Source organism: Pleurodeles waltl, chromosome 2_1 (genome assembly GCF_031143425.1).
Source record: "Pleurodeles waltl isolate 20211129_DDA chromosome 2_1, aPleWal1.hap1.20221129, whole genome shotgun sequence".
Lineage (NCBI taxonomy): Eukaryota > Metazoa > Chordata > Amphibia > Caudata > Salamandridae > Pleurodeles > Pleurodeles waltl.
The window spans coordinates 697,488,165-697,506,259 of NC_090438.1; positions in this window are offsets into that span (position 1 = coordinate 697,488,165).

Here is an 18,095-nt window from a genome sequence, read left to right on the forward strand (position 1 = left end):
CCCCGGGGATCCCATATACTACGTCCCGCACACAATGCGGCCCAAACGGGCGGTACGTAATACTGGAGGGTACTCTAGACGGAAGCCCCTTAGCCCTGATAACATTATACACTCCTAACACAAACCAACGCGACTTCCTAGGGACATTGGGCAGTAGCATGCTCAGTGACCCCGCAACAGATGCCATATGGGGCGGGGACTTTAACTGCGTTCTAGATATCTTGAAAGACCGCTCTACCCCTCCACTGGATCACACCCCGGCTAAACGAGCATCGCTCGACCTAGTAGATTGGGCATTTAATAATGGGCTAAGCGAAATTTGGAGAACTTTCCATCCCACATTACGCGAGTACTCGTTCTACTCACCAGTGCATAAACTTTACACTAGGTTGGATATGTTCTTCGCTACACCTAGCATAATCCCAAAGGTAACTACATCTGGCTATCTAGCCCGCACTATATCAGACCATAACCCACACTACTCCATATTGCTATGGGGCTACATACATGCCTGTATTCCAACATGGCGCCTGCAACCAGACGCCCTAACCGACCCCCCTTTAAACACTCAATTGGCCACATGCCTGTCGACCTATTTCTCTCTAAATAAAAACACAACATCAACCCGAGCCACTGAGTGGGATGCCCATAAAGTAGTAATCAGAGGACACTGTTTGGCAGCATCGGTGGGCATTAAGAAAATGCTGACTACAGAATTATTAAAATTGGAAACCAAAATACACAGGGCGGAGATTGAAGTCTCAACAAATAATACCCCACCAGAAACGCTAATATCACTGAAAGCAAAATACAGAGAAACAGATGACAGTCTTAGCAGGCACGACTATAGACACTTTAAAATGAAACAACATGCCGAGGGGGATAGATCGGGCAAATTGCTGGCGTGGTTAGTGCGTCAATCACCGCAATCATCGCCGATAGGAGCTATTAAACTACAAACAGGAATAGAGGTTAACACGCAAACTGACATCAACAAGGCCTTCTACACGTATTCTCACACACTATACCAACCCCTACCCCCCCTAAAGAACAACAACTGGCCAAATTCCTAGTTCAGATTCCCCAAAACTCAAGCATCCTCAACAATGCTGATATCCTAGACGGCCCCATTACTACTGAGGAGCTTCGCCTGGCCCTCTCTCAGATGGCACGTGGTAAGACCCCTGGTACAGATGGTCTACCACCAGAATATTACAACTCACAAAGCACTCACTTGTTACAGCCCCTGTTAGAAGTGTTTAATGAAGCGCACAATAGAAAACAATTGCCAGATTCTATGAGGGAAGCATTAATAGTGGTCCTGCCAAAACCAGGGCGTGATCCACTGGATGTCAGATCATATAGACCACTCTCTCTACTGAACACTGACTGCAAACTTCTAGGGAAAATGCTAGCAAATAGATTGCTCCCCCATCTGCTACACTCTGACCAGTCGGGATTTATCCCAGAAAGAAACACCTTTTTTAATATAAGGCGCCTAATCCGTATCATGCACAATACCACTGACCCAGATAGTGTGACCGTATCACTAGATATAGAGAAGGCGTTTGACACGCTGGGTTGGGAATATTTATTCAGCACCCTCAAGGCGTTTGGATTCCAGAGCGGCTTCATTAATTGGATTACTACACTATATTCCAAACCAATAGCCCGAGTTAAAACTGGTCAGGTGGTGTCGGAGGCCTTCCCGGTGAACAGGGGAACTAGGCAGGGCTGCCCACTCTCACCATTGCTGTTTGCAATAGCTATGGAACCACTTGCAATTAAGCTTAGGAGATGTGCACATAAATGGGGCATAAGGGAGTTCGACACATATCACATAATATCCTTGTACGCTGACGACGCCCTGGTATATTTGTGCAATCACTCTGTTTCCCTGCCTGAGATAATGCATATATTGAATAGGTTTGCTCTTGTGTCTGGCTTACATGTGAATTGGGCTAAATCCTGTATCTTCCTTCTGACTTGTTTGTCCCCTGAACAACGAGCATCTCTCCCCATGCATCAACTACCATGGTCGCACCAAACCTTCAAATATTTGGGTGTTCAAGTATATCACTCTATGTCAGACATAAGAGAAGGTAACTTAGATAGGCTGCTCCGCTCCACCCGCGGCTCCTTGTCATTTTGGAGCTCTTTGCCCTTATCGCCTATGGGCCGGATAGCAATAGTCAAAATGCTAATATTACTGAGATTCTTATATTATTTCTCTGCACTCCCGTTGACCTTACCACGCTCGTTTTTCCACAAAGTGCACTCCCTATTAAATGACCTGCTATGGGGTAGAGACAGACGCAGAGTAGCCCTAACCACCACACAATACCCACAAGAAGAGGGTGGACTAGGCATGCCGAACCTTGAGCTATATTATGCAGCAGCCCAACTTCAATGGGTCACTAAATGGCTCAACGAGCCGTCCAATGCAGAGTCTACAGCAATAATGGCTTATATAACCCCAACAACGATACTGACATGGTTATTAACAGGTCTCCCTCATTTACTACATAATACTCCCTTGCTTGACTCGGCCAGACACTGCTGGAAGAGATATGTACAGGGCAAAATGCAGCCCCTCCCCTACTCTCCCCTAATCCCAATACCACAGCTGCCGGGCATCCACGCACTATCCTCTCACCATGATGTACGGGCGGTTAACACTCTGAACATAGGAGACCTATATAGTGACGCCAGAGCAATCAAATTTGCAGACCTGGTGTCTGCGGAAGTAATGCAACCACGAGCCTTTCTGACATTCAATGCCATAACTAATCTCCTACGTAACATATGGGGCTGTGGTTACAACGAACCAAACAAATCCCTACTACTTACTACAATACTCTCTATGGGCGAGGCAAAACGCGTTGTTACTAAACTATACAAAATACTCTTAACAAGGAGCTGCAAAGCTCTAACCCAAGCCACGCATCGATGGGACTCTGTCCTTCCTGCACCAATTGCACAAAAATCCTGGGACACAGCCCTCACTTCGATCAAATCCGTATCTCGCAACTTCAGACTAAGATATACGCAATTTAATTATGTGCATCACGCATATCTTTCCCCTGCTCGTATTCATAAAATATACCCAGGAGCTAACTCCATATGTCCAAGATGCGCTATCCCCACAGCCACTTTCTACCACATGGTCTGGGAATGTCACACGATCAACACTTGCTGGAACCAAATAGTTGCTACAACCGCAGACCTGATAGGCCAGCTACTAACTCCTACTCCAGAATCCTGCATGCTTAACATACGACACCGCACAACAAGTGATAAACATATTCACAAGTTTGTAGATTTAGCATTCGTGACACACAAACGCCTGATAGCTACACATTGGAAGGCCCCAAACGCCCCCCCCCTCCCTCTGGCTACGAGACCTACATGATTATACACTGGCGGAATCTCAAACCTTGAGGCAATCACAGCACAGAGGTCAGATACAGGGCGCGATCGAAAGCTCGGACCTCTTTGTAGTTGGAATTGAATCCAAAAACGACAAATACCCACCATGAGGCAGTCCCTTCAAAATTCTTAGGATACGCTAACACTAAAGCTAACCATAGCAATCGAGTTTGCTGTAAACAGCTTCATGCCATTGTAACATCAAGTCTAGCCCATAATATATCTACCCAGCAGCCGCGATACAAAAATGTTATTCCCCTATACCAAAGCACACATACAGAAATGTAGCCTTTAAAACCTGTACAGTTATCTGCTCCCACTATAATAATCGACGCCAACATATACATTTTAGAACAACAATCTCCATGTCATGTGTTACTAGTTATATAATGTTTATGGAAAGCCAGTACACTAAAATACAGTTATGTTGTGCAGTGTAATGTACAAATGTTAAGAAAAAACACAAGGAGAGAAGTCGGATGTTCTCTCACCAATTCATATGTAATGTACTGATACTTTTGTACCTTGTTTTGTATCAAGTTTAATAAACAGATTTTAAAAAAAAAAAAACGTTGAAGGGTGACAAAAGACGATGCATAATTTGTTCTTCTTCCCGTTGCTTCCTTTCTGTTTGGTGCTCCAACAGGGCAGCAGGCAGAAGTCAGGGTGGTGGGCCCAGGCGATCTCTTTCGTCCCAAAACTCCACTCCTGTGAAGGGAGTCCAAAAAGCAGAGGTGACTGTGAGTTTTGATACAAAATCCCCTGTGCCCAGCACCCTACTACATAGGCTCAGGCTAGTAAGTCTCTGTGTTCCAGTTGCTCAAAATGAACCTATCAATAAACTGGTCTTTCTTCAATAGTTTGCAGGCTACCATGGCACTTTCATACCAAACTATGTTAAAGCACTGGTAGATACAGGGGTTAAGATTCATTTGAGTGATCCACATTGGGCTCTGCAGAACATCAGTGGTTTGTTTTCATCACAGAATGCACACACTATTCATCACAGCCCTCATTATGTAATATGTAGAATAGATCTGCCTTAAATAGCCACAGTTCCCCCACTGTTATTAAACTAAGCTTTGCATATGTGAAGCATTAGGGCCTCAATTGCGAGTGTCTTGGAATGATACACATTTGTTTCTCCCCCTCTCCCCCTTCCTTTCTCGCAATTCTGAACTTCTTAACTGTGTGTTGCTGCCTTACAACCCCTCTCACCTGCCAACAAGTCTGTAACTGTAACTATCATAACTTTAAGCTGAACATTGAACAACCTGGGTTGCCCAGGTGCATGCCAGTCTACCCTTCTCCTTTTATCTGTGCTGTGGCAATGAAGGCTAAAAGTCTGCAAATAAAGTCAACTGAACTCTGCCACTGCACCTGCCTCCAAGTGACTATAGAAAAACTGATGACCCCCGGGCACCTGTTCCCAAGAAACTCAACCTTTCAAATTTCCAACAACTGCTTACCCCCACTTCTTCTAACCATAAGGGTGGAAGGGACAGAAGAAAGTTTTAAAGGGGGCAACTACTACTACTGCCAGCTACCAGGTCACCCATTAAAATGGATGGTGACCTCACAAAATGTTGTGTTATATACGTGCTGATCCCGACATAGCCCACAAAGCCCAAAATAGCACAAGCAGCTTCTGGCTGCTCCATTTCCCCGAAGACCTTGGGGGAATACCTCCCAGACAGGCTACCCCCTAAAGTCCCAATGGGGAAAAAGGGGGGAGCAGAAGAGACTGACACAGTGCTGTGTGCAAAAGGCTGCTTTATTGAAGACAGGTGCACATAACAATAAAATACCTTAGGCCTTTGCCTTCACAAAACTAATAACCACAGGACACAATCATATACCTCTACTGCTCCCCCATCCCTACCCTCCCCTCCTCCCTCCCCCAGCTTCCTTTCTTGCAATCCCGAACTTCTCATTAGCTGCATGTTGCTGCCTTACAACTCCTTCACCTGCCAATAACTCTGTAACTGTAACTATCATAACTTCCAGCTGAACATTGAACAACCTGGCTGATGCAGGCACAGGCCAGTCTAACTTGGGCTGCGGCTTTGAAGCCTAAAGCTCTGAGAATAAAGTCAACTGGGCCCTGTCTCTGCCACCCAGAAAATACCCTAAAGGTTTATTTGCAACCCCGTCAACGACCAAGCCACTTAAGCTAAAGTGACACTCCAAACAAGCTATGCAAATAATCCTTAATATGCAAAAGGTACAACTCCATACCCTATAGATGTAATCTCTCCTGAAAAATGCCTCATCTTGTACCCGAAGGTCCGTGTGTTCCAAAACTGTAATCTATTTTTTCCCCTGCAAAGCTTTCTATTTCTTTGTTGATCTTCCTCCTCGCTCTTTCGGTCACCCCAAGTCTTTGTGACCCTCGCCACACCTGACACGGGTCAAAAGCGGTCCAAACCACGTGGCAACCTGACCATAATTGCAGAATTTCTTGGCGGTCTTATTTCATATCTTTCATCCGCTGGCAGCCCTTTTTCACTACTAAATAATTTCCCCCCAAACAAATTAACAATATATGCCTGAAAACCATATTGGACGGCTCACCCCTACGGGATGCTAAATGCCTACCCCACGCTACAGGGCAAAGGGACCTTACCGGGAGAGATTATCAGATTTGGCAATGGCCAATCTGAAAAAGGGCCTTCCATGAGTCCTTCCTTCATCTCTTTGCTCAGCTTGTCCCGAACCACCTGCCTGTGTGTCCCTGCTAACTTGAGATTGTCCTCCCAACATCATATCCTAGGTGCAATATACCCTAAAGTAACCCCCACTTGAATCCCTACCGAAGCAGCGCTGCATCCTCAACCTTATCATACCTCCCCAGCCAGAAATTAAACCTACCAAAATTAACTGGCAAAGGTGCTCTTTCTCCCACAACCCTGAGGTCCTCTTCCCCTCCTCTGAGTGGAGGTGGGGGTGAATTACTATGCCCTGAAATTGCCTGATTGTGACTTTCGCTGACTCCAAGACCCCCCTACGCTATTATTTCCCCTATAGCAGTTGACAAGGGCATGTCATCCTGAACATTTGGAACACTCATACTGGAAACAGCAATTTTCTCTTGTGCAGAGACCCTTGTTAGAGCACCAGCATGCCCGGACTTGTGCACTCCTGCTCCCCTGACTTGTGCTCTGTCTTTGGCTGAAGAACCCACCGCTCCTGATTTGGACGCTTCCGAAAGGAATGATAGACTATGGGCAAGCCAATGGCGGTATATACTGTCTTGCCAAATTTTGCAGAGCTCATAATATGTTGCCATAAATCTGTGTTGATTTCCACCCACTGAACTTTGAGATCCACCGCTATATGGGAACAAAACTCCTCATCATATTGAATCTATGTGTAACCTTCATAATTTAACTGTGTCTTCCTAATTACGTCCATGTATTTCAGCAGTGTCACTCACCTTTCCAGGTACTTTTCACAGTAGTTGATGGCCAACTTTAAGAAAGCTGTTGTCAAATTTTCTATTGTACCTGACACTTTGGAACAATTGGACAGCTCTACCTCTTCCTCCTTGGAACCGTCCTTCGCTCTAAACTCTCTGTGTAGTAGTTTGAACATTTCCACATACTCCCACTTCTATATTTTTTCTTTTATCAATATTATCACAAGTGCTCCCAACGCTTTGAAGCTCCCATGTATGGAATCTTATTAACCTTGACTTCCTTGCTAGTTACCTCGCTGACCCTGACTTTCCCCACCCCGTCGTGCTTAATACAAGCTGTCTTTGCTCCATCCCATCCTGCTTCATCTGTCCTCACCCCAACGTTCGCCAAATACCTGACCTTCCAGAGGCGAGCCTTGCCATCACTGCTTTGCTCCATGTCCTCCACTGCTACCAAAATCATTGCTTTGTAAGCCCTCCTTGAACTCTTACCTGGTGTCAAGGTCGGTGGCTGCTCTTAACTCTGCCATCTTGCCAGCGACGCAGCCTTGTATCCATTTCTCCGACTGGCGTCCTTTCTAGGCATGCTTTTTTTCTGCAATACATGACAAACAGTGTTAGATGCCCCCCACACAAACATCTTCCCTATGCCACCATGCCAACTCATCCAACATCTGCGGAGCTTCCTCCTCACACACCTCACCCACTTCAAGACCATCTTCCTCCAGCTCATCATAATCCAGCACAGTGTGACCACTACTCACACTATTCACAGCCCAAGGAGGGCTCAGCTGTTGACCATCTGCACATTGTACATTTGCCTGTCGTGGTCCACCTGCTGCTGGAGGGCGCTGAGGGGCTGCAACGTGTCCCCTCTCCTTCCTTGCTGCCGAACATACGTGATGTACCTGACCTGGCACGTTGGAGGCCTCCTCGAACCTGCCTTCCCAAGCAACATCTGTGCTTGTACTGTGCTGCTGTGTGCCTAATGACATTTGTCCCTCGATGGTCCAGCCGGCCACCCAGGGCCCTGCCTTCTCTTTAGACAAGGGGTCTTAAGCTGCTTAAAGCTCTCCCATACTGCTCTTGTTGCTATGCGCTGTTTCCTTCAAGATTTAACATGGGTCCGGTATGCTGGCCACACTCCAACCCTCATCTGTACCGCAGAGCCAATGCCCTTTCACTCCTACCCCAACCACAGCCTTACCTGATGCCTGTACCTCCCCCACCTGGCCCTGGAGCTCCTGGCCCATCCTTATAATGAATGGCCCTCTCCCCATCTTACCATAAACTGTGTGTGGGGCTTGCATTGATACACCTTCTTCTCCTCCAACTCCCCAACTCCCAAACCCTCTACAGCATCCTCCGACTTGCTTTGACTTTCGTCTACACTCCACTGGAGCATGACTGCAATCAGTGCCAAAGCTGGACCCCTTGCCTCACCCTCTGCCCTTTCTTCCCTCCCCTGTACCCTCAAATCCAGCACCTCCTGGCCCAGAACCCACTCCCCATGCATCAACTTAACTGAATCCTCCCCAGCCCTTTCTCCATTTTGGCCTTATAGACCTCCCTGTGGAGTTACCGTCCTTTATGCCTGGTCCTGTCTGTGCCAATTCTCCAGGTACCTCTCCCCCTCCCCTTCCTGGCCCCTGCCTTTCTGAGATGAGGTCCACACACTTTGTGAAACCCCGCCCCTCTTCCCACCCCGCCCTCCCTCCCATTCCCAACATCCTCATAGTGCTCAGGCTGCTCCTTGGCCCTTAGTAAGGACTATTTTCCCCTCTTCCCTTTTGAGGCCTCCCCTGCCCCAAGAGGCACTTCTGATGAGGCCCTTCACTGCAGCCTTCCCCCCTGTGCCACTCGTCTCAAGCGGGAGCAGCGGCGCTTACCATCGTCTTGATGACTCTGGATCGCAGTGCACACCGCCACTTCGACCCCAGTCACTAAGAGACAGTAGGTCAAGCCTACCACCCTCTTCTAGGAAGCTCATGGCATGCCATATTTTCACCTCTGCAGAAATCAGGTAAGCATGCCTTGCTGTCACTTCTCTGCACACCAAAAACCAATACCACCGGACAAATTAACTGCTAAATTTATGCAAGAAAGTTTTAAAGGGGGCCCCTAGTACTACTGCCAGGTACCAGGTCACCTGTTAAAATGGATGGCAACCTCACAAAAATGTTGGGTTATATACCCGCTTATCCCGCCACAGCACACAAACACAGCCTTTGGGCTGCTCTATTTCCCCAAAGTCCCCGGGAGGGGATACTTCTCCGGGTTGGCTCCTCCGCAAAGCCCCATTGTGGGTGACGGCACTCAAATGCACTCAAAATATTTAAAGTGCGTGCTGTATATTTGGTGGTGCAGTGGATTTTATGCCTCAAAGAATCAAAGAAAGAAAACATTGTAATTGCACTTGTAGTTAAGGCTGTTTTCAAGCATTGTACAGTATTTATGAATTTCATGATGCACTTTTTTAATATACTTTTTCTTTCCAACAACGCTAGCCATGACAGAAAATGGATGCAGAGTGTACCTAAATTTGACGTTTGTCTCTGACAGCTGGGTTTGGAAAAAATGCTCTTGGCAGAAAGGCATTTTGTACCCATACAAATCATTGACCTGTCCCGTCCATTGTATAACCCCAAAGAACTGGTTCTAAGTTTCTACTCTAAGAGGATGACATTTAACACGATGATGGAACAGCAGAAACTCAGCTGAGCATGCCAAATTCCTCTTCATAGGCAAAAAAAGGGGTGTAAGGTTAAATGCCAGCGCACATTTTTTAGCATATAAAATGATTTCTGTTAGTCAAAAAAAAAAAATGCAGTCTGACAATAACTTCTTCGGGTCCAATAATTGATAGATATAAATGCAATGAGAGAGCTGAGGTAAAATATGCTGTCATTAGAGTCTAGTGTTTTAAAACTAGCGTTTTTTTTTTTTTTAAATATATTTTAGAGTGATCCTATAAACATTAACTTTGAACAACAGTCATATAAATATTGCACAAAGAAATAGCCTTGTACCAAGATGAAAAGGTAAGCATGTGCGCGAAAGAGGATTTGTAATCGTACTTATATTTGAATACATGAATTTCATTGATACAAATTAAGTGTCTGCAGAAAGTAAATGTATGTTTAAAATTAGTTCTAAAATGTAATAAACTATGTTTGCAAAAAAATAATTAGCTTTGCAGTTAGGAATTGTTAGGTGCGCAGTAGGTTTCTTAATGTATTAATATGTACTTAGGTTTTTAGCCTGCCTAGGCCTGAGAAAAAATGTATTTTGAATTTATGGAAAATTACGTGTTTATTCTGTCCCCTCTGACCTGAATTCTTTCCCTAGGTTGTTAAAGTGAATGTTGAATGTCCTATTGTATTGTGGGAAAGAGACATGTTTGAGATGTAATAATGCAACATTATTTGTTCTAGCTGTTAAACCGGACATTAAAACTGTGGTTCTCATGTAAAATTAATGAGTTTAGTTTATTCTCTGCATGGTAAAGGAACTTATGTAACAAATAATTAGCAAATGTAATATTTTGTTAGTCACGCATGGTTACCTGATTACAATGCACTTTTGCTGAGAAGATTTCTAAAAGTTACAGAATTTGGTGGTGCCATCTGCAGTGATTGGATGCTGAAGCTAACGTACGAAATGTGCCCACCTGAAGAACTAATCAAAAGGATTGTGCATACTTTTAATTAGTGACGAAATTGGGAATTGAGAGTCAGTCCTACGTTTGTCACAAAACTGTCCAGAACTCTGTTCACGCCTGTCTGAAGTCTGCTCTTACACTCCCATTCTCTTCTCTGATTTTCCTGATGAGTGTCCTTATTATAGTCTTCACTTCCCAATTCTGTTACGTGGTTCAGTACTAAAAAGGCCAACTAATTCTAAACTTCTGATTCTGTCCTCTGTGCAGCCTGTGTTCTGCATTGTCCTGATGCTGCTGTCAACTGACGCCTGTAGAAAGTGATTGTCCTGCCTGATGAACTGTTCCTCAATGCTGTCCCATGATGAGAGGTATAACTAAATGTGGTATCTTGTTTTCTTTAGTAGTGACGTACACCAGCATATTTTTAGTTAGTTGCCCTGGTTAGATGCTTTCCAAATTATTTTGTTTTACTTTTGTCCACATGTGTTAGCCCATTCCCACACATGCAAGTCCCAATTCTGGTTAGTGTTAGGAATGACCCAGGTCTGAAACATGAAATTGAATGTTAAATTGTATTCTGATGATTTACTGATGTCACCATTATCTGCTTTTAATGTTAATAACCATGCACATATAGTATTGTTGCTAATTTATATTATTCTTTTGGAGTGTTTAATAGTATTGATACTTAGTAGGTTGACTAATTTCAGACATTTTGGTCAGCCTGTGGTTTTCATGTATGCTCATAACTTAGTTTTGCACACCATTTACATCACATTGATTTTGGTATTGTAATAAAGCTTTGCAACTTTACTCTGTTTGGAGTTTGATTCAGTGTTAAATTGCTTATTGTGTCTAGAATTGCTTATGGTATAATGTCATTGATTTGTGATTAAATAATTCGGACTACTACACTCTTCACCAAGTCCAAAGATTCAGCTGATCTCAGTAGGTGATATTAGTAATGGTGTCTCACCAGTCAACAGTGGTTGTTGAACCGGAGTCGGGAAGTAATCTCTTCTTGGACAATTGTGCGGCAGCAGTTGGGCCCCGTACATTGGATGTGTGATGTTCACAAAGCATTCATTCAAAGCATTGTGTTTTGGACAAATGGCAGCATTTTTCCTTGTTTGCACCTGTTTAAGTAGGCTTTGAGTTTTGCTGAAAAACGTGGTCTGTCCAACTTAATAGATTAGGCTTCATGCCAAAACCTGTTGAGTGTTGGCAATGATCCACCTTAATCACACCCTAGTACGCTCCTTGATGCAAGTTATGCAACGTGGCCCCTGAGTAAGGGTTAGAGCCAAGGATATTAGTGTAAAGTTATCACCACTAAAATGGAAAGGGTTTACTCATCTTTAAAGACATAGCACACATATGTTTGATAAATATTAATATGAAATAATTTTATACATATATTTTAAATGTAGAACAAAATAAAAAAATAATACTGCACTATTAACTTGAATTTAATTTGAATGTGTATTTAATTTAAATATATTGAATTAAAAATATTATTTTAAACATGTATTACAATTAAAATTCCCACCAACAATAAATTATTGTGTTTGATTATGTATTAAACATGAATAAATGTTATGTATGTAATTAATTTACATCAGCTTAATTATTTTGTAAATGCATACATTTATTTTTAATTAAAAATGTTATTAAAATAAATACTATAAGAATAGTATTTATTGTTATGGATTTTTGTAACAAATTCAATTAATATATATATTTTTTTAAATGTCAAAATAAATGAATTTATGTAATCATTATTCCTTATCATCTTCTATTTTAAGTCCCTGCAGCCATTATTTTTAGTAGAGGATTTTACAGTACAAGTGGATGACCAGGTGCAGTTGCTGGTCTTACTCCAGGTCTGATCTGGAGCAGATTTAGGGCCAGATGTACAAAGCATTTTTCAAGTCGGAAAGGGGACGATTCGCAGAATCGGCCCATTTGCGACTTGAAAAATGCTTTTGGGGATGTACAAAGCCCAAACTGCGATTCGGTAACTTGTTTCGGTATTAGGAAGGGGCATGTCAAGGGCGACCCTTCCAATACCAAATCCAAATGGTATGTCTGATTGTCTTGTGACCACAAATGCAGTCGCAAAACAATCGCAGTTAGCACCAGCTTCAAACTGGTGCTAACCCATTCGCAAATAGGAAGGGGTCCCTGTGGGACCCCTTCCCCTTTGTAAAAGGCAGCAAAAATATTTTTTCAGAGCAGACAGTGGTCCTAATGACCACTGCCTGCTCTGAAAAAATGAAAAGAAAACTTTTCATTTTTTGTTTTTGAAATGCATCTCGTTTTCCTTTAAGGAAAACGGGCTGCACTTAAAAAAAAAAAAATGCTTTATTTAAAAGCAGTCACAGACATGGTGGTCTGCTGTCTCCAGCAGGCCACCATCCCTGTGAGGGTGGCAATTCCCAATGGGGTCGTAAAGTGCGACCCACCTCATGAATATTCATGAGGTAGGTCATTTGCGACCCAATTGGGAATCGCAAACAGTGTAAAGTACACTGTTGTACATCCGGTTTTGCGACTCGCAAATTGCAAGTCCTAAGACTCACAGTTTGCGAGTCGCAAAACCTGATCTTTGTACATGTGGCCCTTACTGTTTTCAAACCTTTCTGTCTGTAGGAGTTTTAGACGTTTTAGAAATGCAGTTTAGGAATAGGAATGGGCTTACTTTTTTGTAAGTGGGTGCATGTCCTTCTTTAAATCTTTCTTAAACCCCCCTTAAACTCCTCCTTAATGCTCCCTAGATCCCAACTATTTACTAATAAAAACTCCAGCTACTCTTACTGTCCTTCCTGCATACACTACAAAAACATATGTGTATTTGTGTTGGGATCATTGCAGTCGAGGTGTAGATCCCCCCACACATAACATAGGAGAAGCAGAGATAGAGTATCTGTTAGACCTGACAGCCTTAGGGTAGTCACCCCTAACTTTTTGCCTGCCTCCCTCCTCGTTTTGGATACTGTTTTGCTGGTTTTTAGACTCTGCGCACTTTACCACTGCTAACCAGTGATAAAGTGTATATGCTCTCTCTCTGTAAACATGGTAACTTTGGATCATACCTGATTGAACTATTTAATCTACTTATAAGTCCCCAGTCATGTGCACTCCAGGTGCCTAGGGCATATAGATTAAATGCTACTAGTGGACCTGCAGCACGGATTGTGCCACCCACTTAAGTAGCCCCTTTTCCTTGTCTCAGGCCTACCATTGCTAGGCCTGGGTGTGCAGTTTCACTGCCACCTCGACTTGGCATTTAAAAGTACTTGCCAAGCCTAGAACTCCCCTTTTTCTGCATATAAGTCACCCTTAATGTGTGCCCTGGGTATCCCCTAGAGCAGGGTGCTGTGTAGGTAAAAGGCAGGACATGTACCTGTGTAGTTATATGTCCTGGTAGTGTAAAACTCCTAAATTCGTTTTTGCACTACTGGGAGACCTGCTCCCTTCATAGGCTAACATTGGGGCTGCCCTCATACACTGTTGAAGTGGCAGCTGCTGATCTGAAAGGAGCAGGGAGGTCATATTTAGTATGGCCAGAATGGTAGTACAAAATCCTACTGACTGGTGAAGTCGGATTTAATATTACTATTCTAGAAATGCCACTTTTAGAAAGTGAGCATTTCTTTGCACTTAAATCCTTCTGTGCCTTACAATCCACGTCTGGCTAGGTTTAGTTGACAGCTCCTTGTGCATTCACTCAGACACACCCCAAACACAGGGTACTCAGCCTCACTTGCATACATCTGCATTTTGAATGGGTCTTCCTGGGCTGGGAGGGTGGAGGGCCTGCCCTCACACAAAGGACTGCCACACCCCCTACTGGGACCCTGGCAGACAGGATTGAACTGAAAGGGGACCTGGTGCACTTCTTAGCCTCTCTTTGAAGTCTCCCCCACTTCAAAGGCACATTTGGGTATAAAACAGGGCCTCTGCCCTACCTCATCAGACACTTGCTGGAGAAGAAACCGGAACCAGAAACTACATCCTGCCAAGAAGAACTGCCTGGCTGCTCAAAGGACTCACCTGTCTGCTTTCTACAAAGGACTGCTGTCTTGCTGTTGCCCTGCTGCCTTGCTGAACTCTTGTCTGGCTGTGAAAGTGCTCTCCAAGGGCTTGGATAGAGCTTGCCTCCTGTTCCTTGAAGTCTCAGGACCAAAAAGACTTCTTCCTTTCACTTGGACGCTCCGTGCGCCGAAAATTTCGACGCACAGCTTGTTTCGCGGCGAGAAAAACGCCGCACACCGACGCTGATCGACGCGACGCCCTCGGGACGATCGAGACTTCGACGCACAACCTCGCAAGGACAAAGCCGCTCGACTTTCCAGGAGAAATCGACGCGACGCCCACCGTGAGTGCGAAACTTTGACGCACGGCCTCGCAAGGACAACGCCGCCCGACTTCCAAGGAGAAATCGACGCGACGCCTGCCGTGAGACCAAACTTTCGACGCACGACCTCGCAAGGACAACGCCGCCCGACTTCCAAGGAGAAATCGACGCGACGCCTACCGTGAGATCGAAACTTCGACGCGCAGCCCCGCAGAACGACGCGCAGCCGGAAAACAAGCAGGAGAATCCACGCACAGACCCGGGACATCTGGTAATCCCCGCGATCCACAAAAAGAGACTGTCTGCGCGCCGGAAAACGACACCCGACTTCCCCGCGTGGAAAAACCGACGCAAGTCTGTGTGTGCTGAGGAGAAATCGACGCACACACCCCTTTTTCCACGCATCTCTTCTCCTGTGGCCCTCTGAGGAGATTTTCCACCAGAAACCAGGTACTTTGTGCTTGAAAGACACTGTATTGCATTCTAAAGACTTAAGACACTTTATATCACTTCCCTGTGATATTTCTACAATTTTCCATTGCAACTTTATTCTTTTTGACCTACAATTATCCTGATAAATATTATATATTTTTCTAAACACTGTGTGGTGTAGTTTTGTGGTGCTATATGGTGGTATTGTATGATTTATTGCACAAATACTTTACACATTGCCTTCTAAGTTAAGCCTGACTGCTCGTGCCAAGCTACCAAAGGGTGGGCACAGGATAATCTTGGATAGTGTGTGACTTACCCTGACTAGAGTGAGGGCTTTTGCTTGGACAGGAGGTAACCTGACTGCCAACCAAAAACCCCATTTCTAACATTGGTGGCAGCGGTGGGATAGGACTTGTATTTGTGCAGTGACATACAGTAGCTAAGTATCTCACTACCTACCCACAGTTGAAGGTCAACTTGGTTTTTATCTCTTTTTGAAAATCCGTTTTTTCCTGACAATTTTCAAAAACTAAATCCTCACTCAACATGTCTCTGACTGGGTCTCAGACAGGGGACTTTGACCTAGTCCAGTTGGATACATACACGGTCAAACAACTAAGAGGATTCTGCAGGGCATTGAGGGTACCCACCCAAGGGGCCTCCAGAAAGGAGGACTTTCAAGTGGCGCTGAGGGCCTGGGCAGAAGCCCATTTAGAGGATGATGAGGAAGGGGAGCCAGAAAATGGCCCCTCAGAAGGATTTTCACTATCTATGGATGGTGTTACCACTGCAATTGTGCACCCTTCCAGACCAGGGAGCAGTGTCTCCATGCAAAGCCTGACCGCAGAGGAAAGGAGAGAGGAAAGGGAGTTCCAATTGCAAATGGCAAAACTGAAAATTGAGGCGCAACAGGAGGAGAGGAGGGCAGAAAGAGAAGCCAAACAAGCTGAGGCTGAAAGAGCAGCCAAACAGATTGAAGCTGAAAGGACAGCCAAACAGATTCAAGCAGAAGCTGAAAGGGCAGCCAAACAAGCAGAAGCTGAAAGAGCAGCCAAACAAGTGGAAGCTGAAAGAGCTTTGGCTGAAAAGAAACTATTGTTGGCTCATGAACTGAGTCTCAAGGAGCTGGAGATCAAGGCAAGACAGTCTGAATCCAGCAATAATGGTGGCAGCATACAGACAGGACCTGCTGGAGAAAAGAAGGTTCGTATACCCAAAAATGTGGTGCCCAGTTTTGTGGTGGGAGATGACATAGATAAATGGTTAGCTGCTTATGAAGTTGCACTAAGGGCTCATGAGGTTCCTGAAGGGCAATGGGGGGTAGCTATGTGGGGCTATGTGCCGCCATTGGGGAGGGACACACTTCTCACATTGGATCCACCGGATCAAAACACATACCCACTCCAGAAAGCCACTTTACTTGCCAAGTTTGGGCTGACCCCTGAGGGATACCGTCAGAGGTTCAGGGACAGCACCAAACAAACCACACAAACATGGGTAGATTTCTTTGATTTCTCTAGTAAGGCACTGAATGGATGGGTGCGGGGCAACAAAGTAGCAGATTATAAAAGTTTATATGATTTGATCCTGAGAGAGCATATGCTTAATGTTACTTATACAGATTTGCGCCAGCACCTAGTGGATAGTAAGCTGACTGATCCCAGGAAGCTTGCTGAGGAGGCGGACCTCTGGGTTAGCACCAGAGTGTCCAAGAAGGTACCTGGGGGGGACTCCCACAAAGGTAGTCAGGGTTCCCAACAGAAGAAAGAGGGGGGAGATAAACTTACAGATAAGGAACTCTCTAAAGGCCCCCAAAAGAATTCCCAGGGAGGGGGTGGCAACCCTTCCTTTTCCAAATTTGGGAGAAAGCCAGGGACATTTGACAAGTCAGGAAAATCTAGCCCCAAATGCATGGAATGTTACCAATATGGTCACTACAAAGGCGATCCTCAGTGCCCCAAGAGGGCACCGTCCACTACCGGACAGGCACCTGGGTTGACTAGTGTAGCACTCGGGGGGGAGATGGACCCAACTAGCTTTGGGGAACAGGTAGAGATTTCCCTAGTGTCCCTGGGAGAAGGAGAAATGGTGCCCAAGGCCCACATGCCTAGAAATACTTCCAAGTACCGGCAGTGGGTCACCATTGATGGGCAGAGGGTGGAGGCTCTGCGTGACACAGGAGCCAGTATGACTACTATCAAGAGTCAGCTGGTGTCAGCAGAGCAGATAATGCCTAATACATTCCACCAGGTCAGAGTAGCTGACAATCGCGAGAGTCACCTACCGGTGGCTCTGGTTCCCTTTGAGTGGGGGGGGGTCTCTGGTACTCTGAAAGTAGCTGTGAGTCCTGCCATGCCTGTAGATTGTCTGTTAGGCAATGACCTTGAGCACACTGCTTGGAAAGAAGTGGAGCTCAGGTCTCACCTGGAGATGTTAGGGTTACCTGAGTGGGTCTGCATGACCACACGGTCCATGGCTGACCGAGAGGGAAGTCAAGGGCATCTGGAGCCTGGAACGATGGCCCAGAGAGCTGCCAGGAGGGGGGACCAGGGGTGCGGGAAACCGCCCCCCGCTGTTCCCACAGTGGCTGACGGGCTCCTGAGGAGGAGGCTTCCGAGCCAACTGGGGAAGACATCGCCGCCCTAGGTGACTTACCTGAGCTTGCTGGTTGGCAAGTTGAGGGTGGACCCACCAGGGAGGACTTCTGCAAGGCGCAGAAAGAATGTCCCACTCTAGAAGGTTTGAGGAAACAAGCCTCAAACCAGGCAGCCGGCGACGCCTCTGGCAATCAC